Raw genomic sequence first — 12,793 nt, forward strand, 5'->3', positions numbered from 1 at the left:
CCGTCACAAATTTGACTTAATCTTAGTTGATGCTCCTCCTTAAACACGCGCTTAAATCCTCTCAATAATGCATAAAGGATTTGGGTCACTTTAATTGATAAACTCTATTCTGACATGTCTTACTGAGCAGTTTTGGCTTTTTTTCCGAGTGCATTGCTATGACAAAGCTTCAACTGATATGAGTTGATATCTGTGGCTTGGAGCTGCTGGGAGCTGACATTTAGCGCCGACATTCAATATCTTTAGATGTGTCTGATTTCATGCCAAAAATCTGACAAGAATTCAGTGTTTCCTCCAGAATCTTTGTCTTGGCAGCGCTGAAAAGCCTCTGAAACAGCATTTAGACCATCATGTGACAAATGTCCTTGGACTGAGCCATCATGTGAAAAAGTGAAACCCTTGTAAGTGGATTCAATGCTTTGTTCATTTACTGTATACAGGAGGGGAGCTCCACACACTTGCATTGAAAATAAACAGTAAAAAAAATCTTAATGAATGGTAGAACATGCAGAAAAAATAAGATTTCACTGCAGATTTTACAGACTTACAGTTTCTAAGTCTATGCAGTCAGGGAGCAAACTTCATCATAGTGAGTGGCTTATATTTAATAAAAAGCCACTATTTGCAAGGTGAGGGATTGATTGAACTCCACTTTTAACTACTCTGTGTGTATTCTACTCTTTTAATTCATTTCAGAAATATTAAACTATGTGTAATTAACCTCAGGAAACACAGAAACTCATCATTCCTATCCTGAGACAGAAATTCATAAAAATCCATATAACATGTCCACTTTAAAAAATCCAATAGTTAATCCCATTTTTTCTTGAATTGGTATTGGTATTGGTTTACGCTTCCCTATGATACACATTAGATATGTAAATGTGAATTAAAACATACAGTAGTAATGACAGGAAATATACCACATGTAACAAAATGCCTGATGCTGTTTGAGTTGCAAAACCAGCGTTCTGGATGCCAGAACTGTCCTGAAGTGACTTCTGCTTCTTAATTTTAAGACTGCCTCACTGTTACCTACTGTAATTAGGTCACTTGTTCAGATTTTGTGTATAATTTATGCACCCGAGCCTGCACACAGGCCCACCCACATCGGCAAGCTCGTCACAGAAAATTGCTGTGTTGCTCGAGGGGGAGAGAACGCGTGGAATTACAAGGCCTAATTTGTATGTTTTATTCTCTGCTAATGATGAAAGCCAGCCATGCATGAGGCTAAGTGAGCAGTTCCACATATGGTGCTGCGTGTGCTGCAGCCATGAGGAATGTCAGTTTTAGTAACCAGCAACCCACTGTGTGCCCGCGTGCATCCTGCAAAATGCATCACATTTTCCCATGATCCCCAAAATGAATTAAGGCACCGTCAAAAACATTATTGGAGATTATCGCCTTTCACATTTGTCACTGCATCACTCAGCTGCAAATAAAACACGTGTGATTTGCAGGGATGTAGAGTCAATATAATATTATAATACTGAATAATAAACACTGGAATATGGTTATATTATATGGTGCATTCAATGCAATCATTTATATGTTTTTGCTGCTGTATTAATTTTGCTTTGTTAATTTCTTTATTAATTTATTTATTTGTAATTATTTACTCTATTTATTTATTTTGCAAAATATTCTCTAAAATTTGGCCATTTTTTAAAATTTTACATTTTATTATTTTTTGTTATTTTATTAAATGTAGTTGCCAGTTTTTTTGTTTTTTTGTTTTTTTGTTTTTTTTTTTGAGCTGTATTTTCTTATTTCTTTATTTTTTATTTACTATTATTCATATATTTATTTTAGGAAGTCATGCATGCAGAATTTGAATAAGTCACTTCACTTTTGATTGACAGTGATTTTATCTTGTTTTATTTGATTTTATTTTTTAAAATTGGGCTTTGAGGACCATGTAAAGTCCGGCACCTCATGATTGTAAAATATGCAATAGTCAGTCAAGTCCCTTCAATCAAGAATTTCAGCATCATCACAACATTATAGTGTGATTTCACTGTAAGCTTGCTTGCTTTAATCAGACAAACATATTTTTTCTTTTTTCTATCTCTTTATTTGTTACCTCTGTACTTATTTTTTATGTGCTTTACACACATTTTTGTATGTATGCACATTTTTCAACCTATTTTCGGGATGTAATGATGTGCAGAAAAAAAGGGAGAGAGGCTATGTAGAAGCTGGAAAACTGCTGGTTCAATCCTTGATGCTGTCAGAGGGGGCGGGGTACTCTGTGTGTGTGTGTGTGTGTGTGTGTGTGTGTGTGTGTGTGTGTGTGTGTGTGCAAAGGGGGGTTGGACAGGAGCCAGCTACCAGGAAACAGCAAGGGAACTGCTGTCGAGGTGCCTGTCAGCAAGGCAGCGATGGTGAGGCCGCTGGGGAGGTTGCTGGTTTGATCTGTGGTTCTGACAGGAAGCAGGAGGCTGGATGTGAGCCAGGCGCTGCTGACTCCCAGCCACTACTGGGAAACGCAGATCTCAAATGCACGGACCGTGGCTGTGCTTCTGGATAAAACAAATGGACTCGGTCTCAGTGTCCAGCCTTTTTTACTAATGCATGCAGCATGCCATTATAATTTCATCGAGACATGAGCAGTCAATGACTTCCCAGCGTCTCCCCGGCCACGTGCCTCTGTCCTGATTTTCTCCCAGCTGCTTGTCATCTACATTCTCCATTGTCTGACTGCTGTTTCTTTTGAGGGAAGCTGTTTTTAGACGCTCCTTCATTCTCTTTTTGATCCTACTCGCGCAACATTGTTCTTTTTCATCTGCCTGTGTTTCTGCATTGTGTTTCATCACTTCTGAAAAGGAATGCAGGCAGTCCACTTGCATTCATGTTTTTTTTTTTTTTTTTTTTTTGTTCTTTATTTAGATGGCAGGAAAGTAGAAGAGGAAACATAGAAGAAAGAGATGTTGCAGGATTTGATTATTTGCCAGCTGGGGTTCAAATGTGGCTCCAGATGGGGAAGACTTGCAGTGATAACTAAGACATTTTCATAAATTTCCATGCTCATTTTGCTGCTTTATAAAACCAACTGCTATATAACAGTAGTCATTCAGCTTGTGTCTGGTTCCTAAAGCAAAGGTGGAAGCTCTGCCCTGCTGCACAGGAAGTCATGCATGTCACGTTTCTGGTGTGTGGGAACCCTAATGTTAGAAATGAGTGTAAGTATTCCTAAATCTTTTTTTCCCCATTTCTTTTTAGGCCACCAAGATTTGGAATCAGAGTTTTTGTCTTTTTGATGTTTTTACTTGGCTTTGTCTCTCTGTCCAGGCACCATAACCACATGAATTTTATTTTTGGATAATAAAGTATGCCTTAACCATGAGTTGATATTTTCGCCCACATGTGTTTCTGCTAATTATACTTTTGCTCATCTACATTTTCAATACATGGCCACAAACTGTACTATGTATTACTGTACTCTCTGTGCTTTCACTCCCTCCGACTGTAACCTCAACCTGAACCCAAGCTCTAATCCTAAAATAACTCCTCAAAGTAGTGAGGGGCAGCAAAATGCCCCGACCTTGGAGGAAATTCCTCTTCTTTAACCTTGTGAGCAGCCCTGGTCCTCACAGGTATAGAAACACAAGAAAACGCACACACTTACACACAGAGACACTCGCGCACACGTACATGCAAACAGAGACACTTCCAGTATATTCAGGGCATCAAGGCTTCAGTCCCACTGACACCCAGGGGAACTTGTGTCCTTTGTCAAAGCAACTGGTTCTGCCACACTGGCAGCTTCAGCTAGGAGGCAGCCAGGGCAGTTTGTGTGTGTGGAGATGAGAGACAGCAAGAGAGAGAGAGAGAGAGAGAGAGAGAGAGAGAGAGAGAGAGAGAGAGTCACTGTGCAGTATGTTCACATTCCACATTATCCTGAGTGTAGGCTCTGTCTCCGCTTGGCTGTAAGAGGAGGAACCTAATGGAACAAAACCTTTGACTTTTTGTGTAACCACTGATGACTCGTGTTATCCTGCACGCTGCATGCTTCAGTCAAAGTAGCAATTCAAGATAGTTTGTTGATTCAGTTCCTGTTTGAAATAACACTAAGTTTGTGAAAGCATGTGCACTTTTCTCTTCTTTCTTTCTTTTTTTTTTTTTTTTTTGGCAAAAAATAGAATAATAATTCAGTTATTCTACAGAAAACAACAGAAACTCAAAACACCATTAACAGTAAATCCAAGCCCCGCCCACACTGTTTGATTGACAGACCTCTGGGAAGTGCAGAGGAGGAGCATCACGGCAATGAGAGCTTACCAACAATAATGGAGACCAAAAAAAAATAAAAAAAATCATATCAAGAGAAAAAAACCATTAAAAACTTTTTTTTTTTTTTTTTTACTTTTTGTGTCATACTTGATGAGATGCATGGCATTATGAGGTCAAAGTTTCACACTAATAAAATGCCAGAAATCAAAATATTGGAAATATTGCACTGCTGAAGTACTGGACATGTTGTAATGCAACATATGTGTGACACACCACTTGTTTCCACGCATCAATAGTTTATTTAAATCAATCTGATAAATGCACAAACTTAAAATACGTATTTTTACTGTTTGTGTAACATACAGTCTTTATGTTTGCAACCCCTGGCTTTATGATACATATTCCCTGGCTGTTTCAGTTATCTCTCCTGCTGCTTGAGGCCCCCTGAGGTTGTCTTGAGTGTTTGTGTCATTGTTCCCTCTAACTTTGCTAGCGTCAGAAAATGTCCTTCAAGAGATTCGGCGATGTTTTTTTTTTCCATATGTGGGCGAGTTTGTCTCATCCCCAGCCTCTGGCGTGGTCAGGTCCGATTTCTATCACTGCACTCTTCGGACGGGGTGAGAAAATGGTTTGCTCTGTCACGGCAGCACACCAGTCATCCACTCGTTCACCCATCCATCCGCCCATCTGTCCATATATCTGTTCACTTATGCACCGATAATCCATCCGTCCTGTACGTTTTATGCATCTATAGTATGTGCCCGCTCATTCATTCATTTATCCATCCATCTATCATCTATATCCATCCATTCATCCATTATCCAACTATCCACCCACCTCTATGTTAAAAATCACCTCCGTCCAGATGTGTTGGTATATCTTTGTACTCCCTGGCCTATTGTAACCACTCCCATAATCCCCTAGCTCATATCCCTATAGCTCAACACAAGGTTGCCCTCCTCATCATCCTCATCTGATTTCACAGCTGTATGTGCCCTGCATCTTAACATGTCAGATCTCATCGGGTGGTAACAGAGGATATGACTCTAAATCCTACCGGGATTGTTCCAGGGAGCCCACGTGTCGATGCGTTGTTTTGATTAAAATAGATTTCCGTCATGTTTGCTGTGACTCAATACCAATGTTCTGTCCTGTACTACCACCAAGGTAATCCTTGGATTGAGCCGACACTCTGAGAAACGAATGTGCGGCTTTCAACACCTCCGTGTGTCTGTTTTGGGACAACACACCTTTGTGTTCCTTAAAACACAACATATGTGAACAGCAACACAAACTGACAGGAGCTGCGGTGCTCTCACAGGTGGACTAGGCAAGGATTGCGATGTAAAAATACACCTGCCTTATTAAAGGAATGACTCAACGCTGGAAAGACGGTCTTTTCCTAAAACTTCCAGGGGCTGTGGTATTCCCTTCGGCTCAAAAGATGGAAAACCTACAACAACCAGAATGCACTGCACCGATGGCACTTTCTGGTAACAAAATGGGGCAGTATATGTGCTAAGCTAGGGTCTCATAAAAACATGTATTGCATGTTTTCACTCTGTAAATGCTGTCCCTATTGCATTCTGCAGAATAAAAATGTTGAAGAACAATCTCTAGTTTGCAAGAGCTGCGTCATCTGTAGGACTTCTGCAGGCAAATGAATGTGTAGCTCTGGGTGCAGGCAACGTGGTGGGAAGTAAAACATTCATGTGCACATACTGCCGACACTGTAGTGATACAAAGCTGGGTGAAAATCGGCAAAACATTCCTTTAAGGCCATTGTACTTGTGCGTTGAAGTATTGCCGTAGGTACACCATAGTGTCCTATGCCAGTGAGACTATTTATAGCTGTGCGTTGGAGAGTGTGTGCACACTGAGCTAAAACACTGAACAGCAGTGCAGAGACTTTATTAAACGGTGCTAATGAAGCAAAGATAAAAAAGGAAGCAATTAGGATGACATTATCTGACACAAACACACATAGCGTTCACTCTGAGACATTTCGGTGGTGTCCAAAGCAAAGTTTGAGGATATTTCTCACCGTAAACTTAGCGACATGTTGCAGTCTGAATAATTCAGGGATGAGATGGCATCATCGGAACATATTTGCATACCTCCTCAGGTCCCGTTTGGTGATGAGCGATGACAACCGGCACCATGTAGACTTTATCCTCAGTGGTAATGAACCTGCAAAGCACGGAAGCAGTATAAAGTGGTGTAACAGACTAATCACAGGCCTTGCGGTTATATTTTAGGAAAGGTGCAGGTACATGCTGCCACCGACATTGATGGTGTAGCTACAGCAGTAGTTTGAAGCAAAAGTACAAATTGGCCTCGAGCCTGAATTATAAAGTGGGGCTCAAACAGAGAAGAACATCCAATCTCTATTAATTGAGACTCGAAGTTTTGCTCCATTTGCCCAAATTAAATGTCTAGTCTGGTCTCTGGCAGGAAATTGTCTCTGCATGCAAGACGTTGGACACTGAAAGTGTCTCTAAGCACCACCAGAGAAATCTGATATCTATAATTTCCTTTGGTATAAAAAATCATAGCTTTAGTAAATATAATCAGCGATGTGCAGTTTACTGATGTCACCTGACATGATTTCTGGGTATTTAGGTTCAACCTGTTCAGTCCCTCATGCTGTCATTTGTGGCTGTCGATTTACAAAGATCCAGTGTGCAGAACACAAACGTGTGTGTTGTCCCAGGAGGCATGCACAGTTGGGTTGGTAATGGCACAGCCTTTTCAAGAATTTAAGGGCAAAATTATTTGTCATAGTCAGATGTTAGTATTTCCCTGTGCCCAAAGTGTCTCCCTTTGACCTTTTGGTTTCACATAAGTGACTTTACTGAGAGAAATTTAATACGAAGCGACACTTTGGCAGCAGAGGGCCTTCATGGTTGTAGGTATTTTCTGGTATCTTTTTTTTCTTTTCGAACTGATGACTGTATATACTGTGTCTGGATATGCAGACTCACTGCTTTAACTGTGAATGCTGTCAGCTAGTAAATGTGTTGGATACTGTTCCGTTGTATGTGATGTGCAGTTTTTTTCTATGGTGGCATTGCAAACTAAACTTCCTCTGAGATTATAAACATTATTGCACCTTGTAACTTGCATCTTGCAGTGTGTACCTCCAACACTGACAAAGCAAGAACACGGCATGAGAGCCCAGAGGAGTCAGACACAGTTAAAGTTCCTCACCAAACAGAAGGCTATTCATCATTGGCTTTTGCCGGAGGGCAATGTGTACCCATTACTGGCTGCATTGACCACTTCAGTGAAGGGGGTCAGGCGATATTTTCCATTAGGGAAATGGAGTTTCTTTGTGTACCACAGCTTTAGAGTTATGGGGGAAGGCTTTTAGAGTGTGCAGAACACTTATGGAAGGTTTATTGTTCTCAAGACTGAAGAGTGCTCCACTTGGCTATCGGGGATAAACTCTCAACACAAAGATAGATAGTTTGACATAAAGGGAGAAAGGGATTAAAAATAACCACTATATTCCTTTTCAGACGACTTTTATCATATATAAGTACAGCTACCTTTAATCGTGTTTTTACTCAATTTTAAACTCCTCTTGTACTTTATTCTCTTATATTCCAAAGCTAAAGGTTTTGAAATCCTTTAACAGTTAAAGAAAGACAGCAGGGGTTGTGTGCTTTCAGGCTATGCCAAGGACGCTACTTGTGAACATATACACTGTTTACACTGTTGCCCTTTGGAGGATCTAAAAGGCAACAATAAGTACTTCTGCGTTTAGCAACATAAAGAAATGTATATTAAAGGTTCCTTGAAGTATCTCTTACGTTTGAGGAGTCTGGAAATACCATTAAGCTCCTACAGCACTTCATCAGAGGTTGTCCATGGTTTAAATTTGATGAACTAACAATTTCTCTAAGATCATACACTTATTAGAATATATTTCTGGTTATGTTGGTTGTTTAAAATATTAGAGCTTGTTTAAAATATTTAAGCAGTGATTTAAGCAGCTAGGCCTTGGGGATTTATTTCAGTGCAGATGAAAAAAAAATCTTTCTGACATTTTTATACAGGAACCTCACCAGTGTGCCACTGTTTGTGTTTGTTTGTTCATTGTTTCATCACCTCTTGAATTCATGAGCAGTGGTCGCATAATAATCATAGAAATAAGCTCGTCGCCTGAGGGTTTTGACTTTAAATCCCAGCTTTGGAAAGGACGCAGTTGCACAATGTGAAATCAAAAATGAATTTAGAAGAGTCAGACCCATACACACAGCACACACATAGTTGCTTACTCCCCCTAATGTAAACAGAAACACATGGACAGAAAGGCACATGAAGAGATAAAAAGGACACAAGCTAAATTCCCCGCAGTTATTTGAGATAGTGGTAAGTAAATAGTTTTATGTTACTTTATAAAGAGGCTGACTCTAATTGTGCAAAACTACAGCTGATCAAATGCTTATTAATGAAAATAAATAGGTTTTAAAGTTGAATTTAAAGATTTTGAAGCCTGGATTTAAAGCTGTAAAGAAGGCAATTACAGGGCATGTAGCACTATATTTGGTGGCATGAGAACTGATAAATAGGACAATGTAAGCAAGGTAAGATTTTATATGTTAGCTGAAATACCTGGAGATCACATCTGAAATAAACTGGGAGCCAGGGTTGGGATGAAAGATAGCAATCAAGTCCTGATGATGCCTAAACCTTAGTATATATATATATATATGCGCTAAGGTTTCCATGTCTGCCACTGTTTATACATATTAGATTTATGAATATTGAAAACATGGTAAAATGTGGTTTTAATAATTGCTTTGATGTGATAACTGGCTTTGGAGTAGGGAAGTTAAAGAAGGGGAAGAAATCATTCAGTTTATCAGGTATATAGTGTTGAGTGTCATCTGCATAGCAATGAAAATGAATCACAAATTTCAGGTAACATATGCACTGAGAATAACAAAGGGCCTAGGACACAGTCTTGTGTTACACCAATGTTCAAATTACAAATATCTGAGTTCATATTGTTGCTGAAGATGAAGTCTGTTGAATATAATAAATAGGAACCAAATCACAAAAGTGCAGATCATCAAATACCAGTGTAGTTCTTGAGTCTAAAAGTATAGTATGACCAACTGTATCAAAAGCTGCACTCATGTCAAGTAGTAATGGCACTGACTGTCAATCAGAATTAACAGCATGTTCTAATTTTGTGTGTTTTTGTATGTGCCTTACAATGAAAAGATCCAAAACCCAAGCAAAGTAGCTCAAATAAATTGTTATTAGAGACCCCGCAGATACTGAGTGGCTTGGCTGGCTGCAGTCCTACAGTTGAGTCCTCTGTCACTCAATAGTTAGATGCTGTTGGTTACTCATGGAAAATCAACACTGACTGGAGAGGAAAGTGTAGTAGAATTAGTTCATACCCAATATGACCCTTCTGATTGGTATTACCATCTCTTACATGCAAATGCCACCAGGGTTCCCATAAAAGCCCTGATCAAAATTCAACTTTTCCAGCATTTCCATGACCTAAGATTTTTAATCTTTTCTTTGTTGTTTTTAAAATGATCAGGATTTATACTGCCTGTTGTTATCATTCCCACAATCCCCTTGTTCATGTCCCTATAGCTCAGTACAAGGTCAAGTTTGAAGCAATAAAACAATTTGGTTTCCTCTCCAGTTGGCAAGACAGCGATAAACGGTAATGTAATGTAACAAATGTGTAAAACGAGTTGGAAAATCCATTTGCTACATTCCAGTAAGGTGACCCAGGGTCAGCATAATTAATTACATTTACTTATGTTACTGTTACTGAATAGCCTGTTTGGGCACTTATACTTTTTTGGTATTTCTTAAAGTCAGTATTATCTTTGCTGAAGTTTTGCACTATCCTTTTGAATATTTTGAATCACACACAGTACAGAGTACACATTTTATCGGCTGGCCATAAGCATCAGAAACTGTAATGAAGACATGGGGACTGTAACTTTGCACCATGCACTTGATTTAGTGATTTCTAAAATTTTAGCTTTAAAGAATTTAGCTTGAACTGATTACTCGCATTCTTTTGGAGTGATGGATCACATGAAACAATTTTATTTATTTTTTCTAAAAAGTAACTCAGTAATTTCTACTTTGGGTACATTTTTGACGAGCTACATTTTACCTAAGTAGATTCAGCAGATTCGGTCATGCTTGAATAAAATGTCATCAAACTAACAGTACTTCCACTTGAGTCAGAAATTCTACTTTCTACGCCTGTACTTTTGTAAAATTCCCTGCTCTTTCCTTGACTTGAAGAATTTTTCAGACTCCCTGACTTTCCCTGTTTGGAAGACATGTTAATAAATTCTATGATATTCCAACACGCACCCCCCCACCCCGCCCCCCCCCCCCCCCCACACACACACACACACACACAAACATCTGCTATGCTGCATGTGGGGACTGAATTCATAATCAGCATTTAAATATAGACCTGCATTTCCCAATATCTATCTGCCTGTCTCTCTCTCTCTCTCTCTCTCTCTCTCTCTCTCTCTCCCTCACACACACACACACACACATTCATTGCTCGCTACCTTGTGGGGTCGACTCAGCCCCCTTTGTCGCCATTCTCTCGCGCTCGTCAACAATCAGTGGGATTGACTGTCCCTGTGATCTTCCTCACTCTCTCCTTCACGCCCTTCTGCCTCCATTAGGACCCTGGCACCCTGATAGGAGACATGGGTGGCTATGAGGGCGAACTCGCACACAGAGGGGGGTGGGTGGGCGGGTGGGTGGAGGGTGGCGGGGAGGCTGTGTTAGGCTGGACCGGCCTGGGTTCGTCACCTTGCTGGAGGCTATAGGGGAGTGAGTTGACTTATAGGGCCCTGGCAGCTCACCCAGCCTTTAGTGTGCCCATTGTCTGCCAACTTGGTCCTAAACTCCCAAAACTGCACCTCCTCTCTCCTGCTCAGGAGCTTCCCCACATCTTGACCGGTAAGCACTTTGACCTTTGACCTAAGGAGGTGCTGCGTTATTAAGGGCTGGTAGAAACTGCTGCGATGAACCCCCCTTTTTTTGTAGCTTTTTTAAATTGTAGCTTATTTTAAATATATTTAATTCACAGACACTCTCAGTTCAGCAGAGAACTATTTATCAATTGCACTTGTTTAGATGGCTTATTATTTGACCATAATATGATAAACAGGCCCTCTAAGCCGTAGATTCTAATCTGCCAAATGACTTTTGATGGACTTTTTCAAGTGCTTTCTCAAGGGACTGAGGGCAGCAGAGTGCATTTTAGAATTGATGAAGATTAGATTTTGCTGCGTTATACAAGGATGTTATGTAAACTTGGTTTCTCCAGGGCTGCCACCACTCTTGGGTTTGAAGGTGAGCCAACAGTGTCGTTCGAATATAAAGCAGATTTCCTCTGACGTGGCGTTCTATTTTACCTCACACACTCTTCCTTTTGCCTCTTATGATTCAATGTGGGGCAAATTTAATGCTCTATTTGTAGTTTATCCCATGGGCCATTTTACAGTCGGGTGGGTAAGTAATGGCATGGTTACCATTCTGTGTTGTGTAGGTACAAAAATTAAGAGCACATGCATTTTGGGAGCTTCATTACAGAGCCTATATCTTGTTTGATGAGGTTTAAGACAAGATTTTGGTGGAGAGGATCCATGCTAAATGAAAACAATTGACAATGAGGTAAAACCCATTCTCCATTGTCTGTGTTGCCCCTAATCCAAACTGCATATCCCCACCATTTGCTTTTCCCATTGGCAGCTCCCCTAAATGCAGCATTCTGCTGCTGCTGTGCTCCAACCCTAATAATGTCAGATTAAGCTCTGCACAACTGTCCATCTGACATGAGGGCTGGATTTGTGCTGGATTGGAAAATCTGGATGGGATGCCTCCAAAGCTCTCTGTAATTCTGCACACACACACCACAAACACATAGACACACAACCACACCCACATGCATATGCACACACTCCCACACACACTGAAGCAGATTAAAAAGCTGAGGAACAGAGAGGCCAGAGAGGATATGGATGTCACGGCAGTGTGTTTATGCATGGGCGGCAGTGTTTGTATATGTGAAAGTTTGTGTGTGTGTGTGTGTGTGTGTGTGTGTGTGTGTGTGTGGTGTCACCTCTACTTCTTGAGGTGTTTGGTTGCTTCTCTGCAGCATTTAGCCAAAACTCCCTCGACTGACCCAAACTGAGCCAGTCTTTTTGCTGCACACAGCCAAACAGAAAGACAGCTTTTTCCTAGTGTGCTTGCAGTCTGTGTGAGATAAGAAAGGTGCCATCGAATATTCCAGCTAGGTTCTCTGTGCTAATTGTTGTGAACAACGGGGATGATATTTGGGTGGATTTTGGGGGGGCTTGACAATCCCCTGGGACAGATGAACGCCCTGGAGGCTACAGTTCTGATTCAGACCACCTCATCACCATAGACATGCCCCCTCGATGCCCGCGTGCCTCACTGGGCATGCCCCCCTTTTGCTGCAACTGAGGGGTGGGGGGTTATGTGGGGGGTGGTGGGTGATGGTCACCCAGATTATGCCTCA

The sequence above is a fragment of the Myripristis murdjan genome, chromosome 2 (assembly GCF_902150065.1).
Source record: "Myripristis murdjan chromosome 2, fMyrMur1.1, whole genome shotgun sequence".
NCBI lineage: Eukaryota > Metazoa > Chordata > Actinopteri > Holocentriformes > Holocentridae > Myripristis > Myripristis murdjan.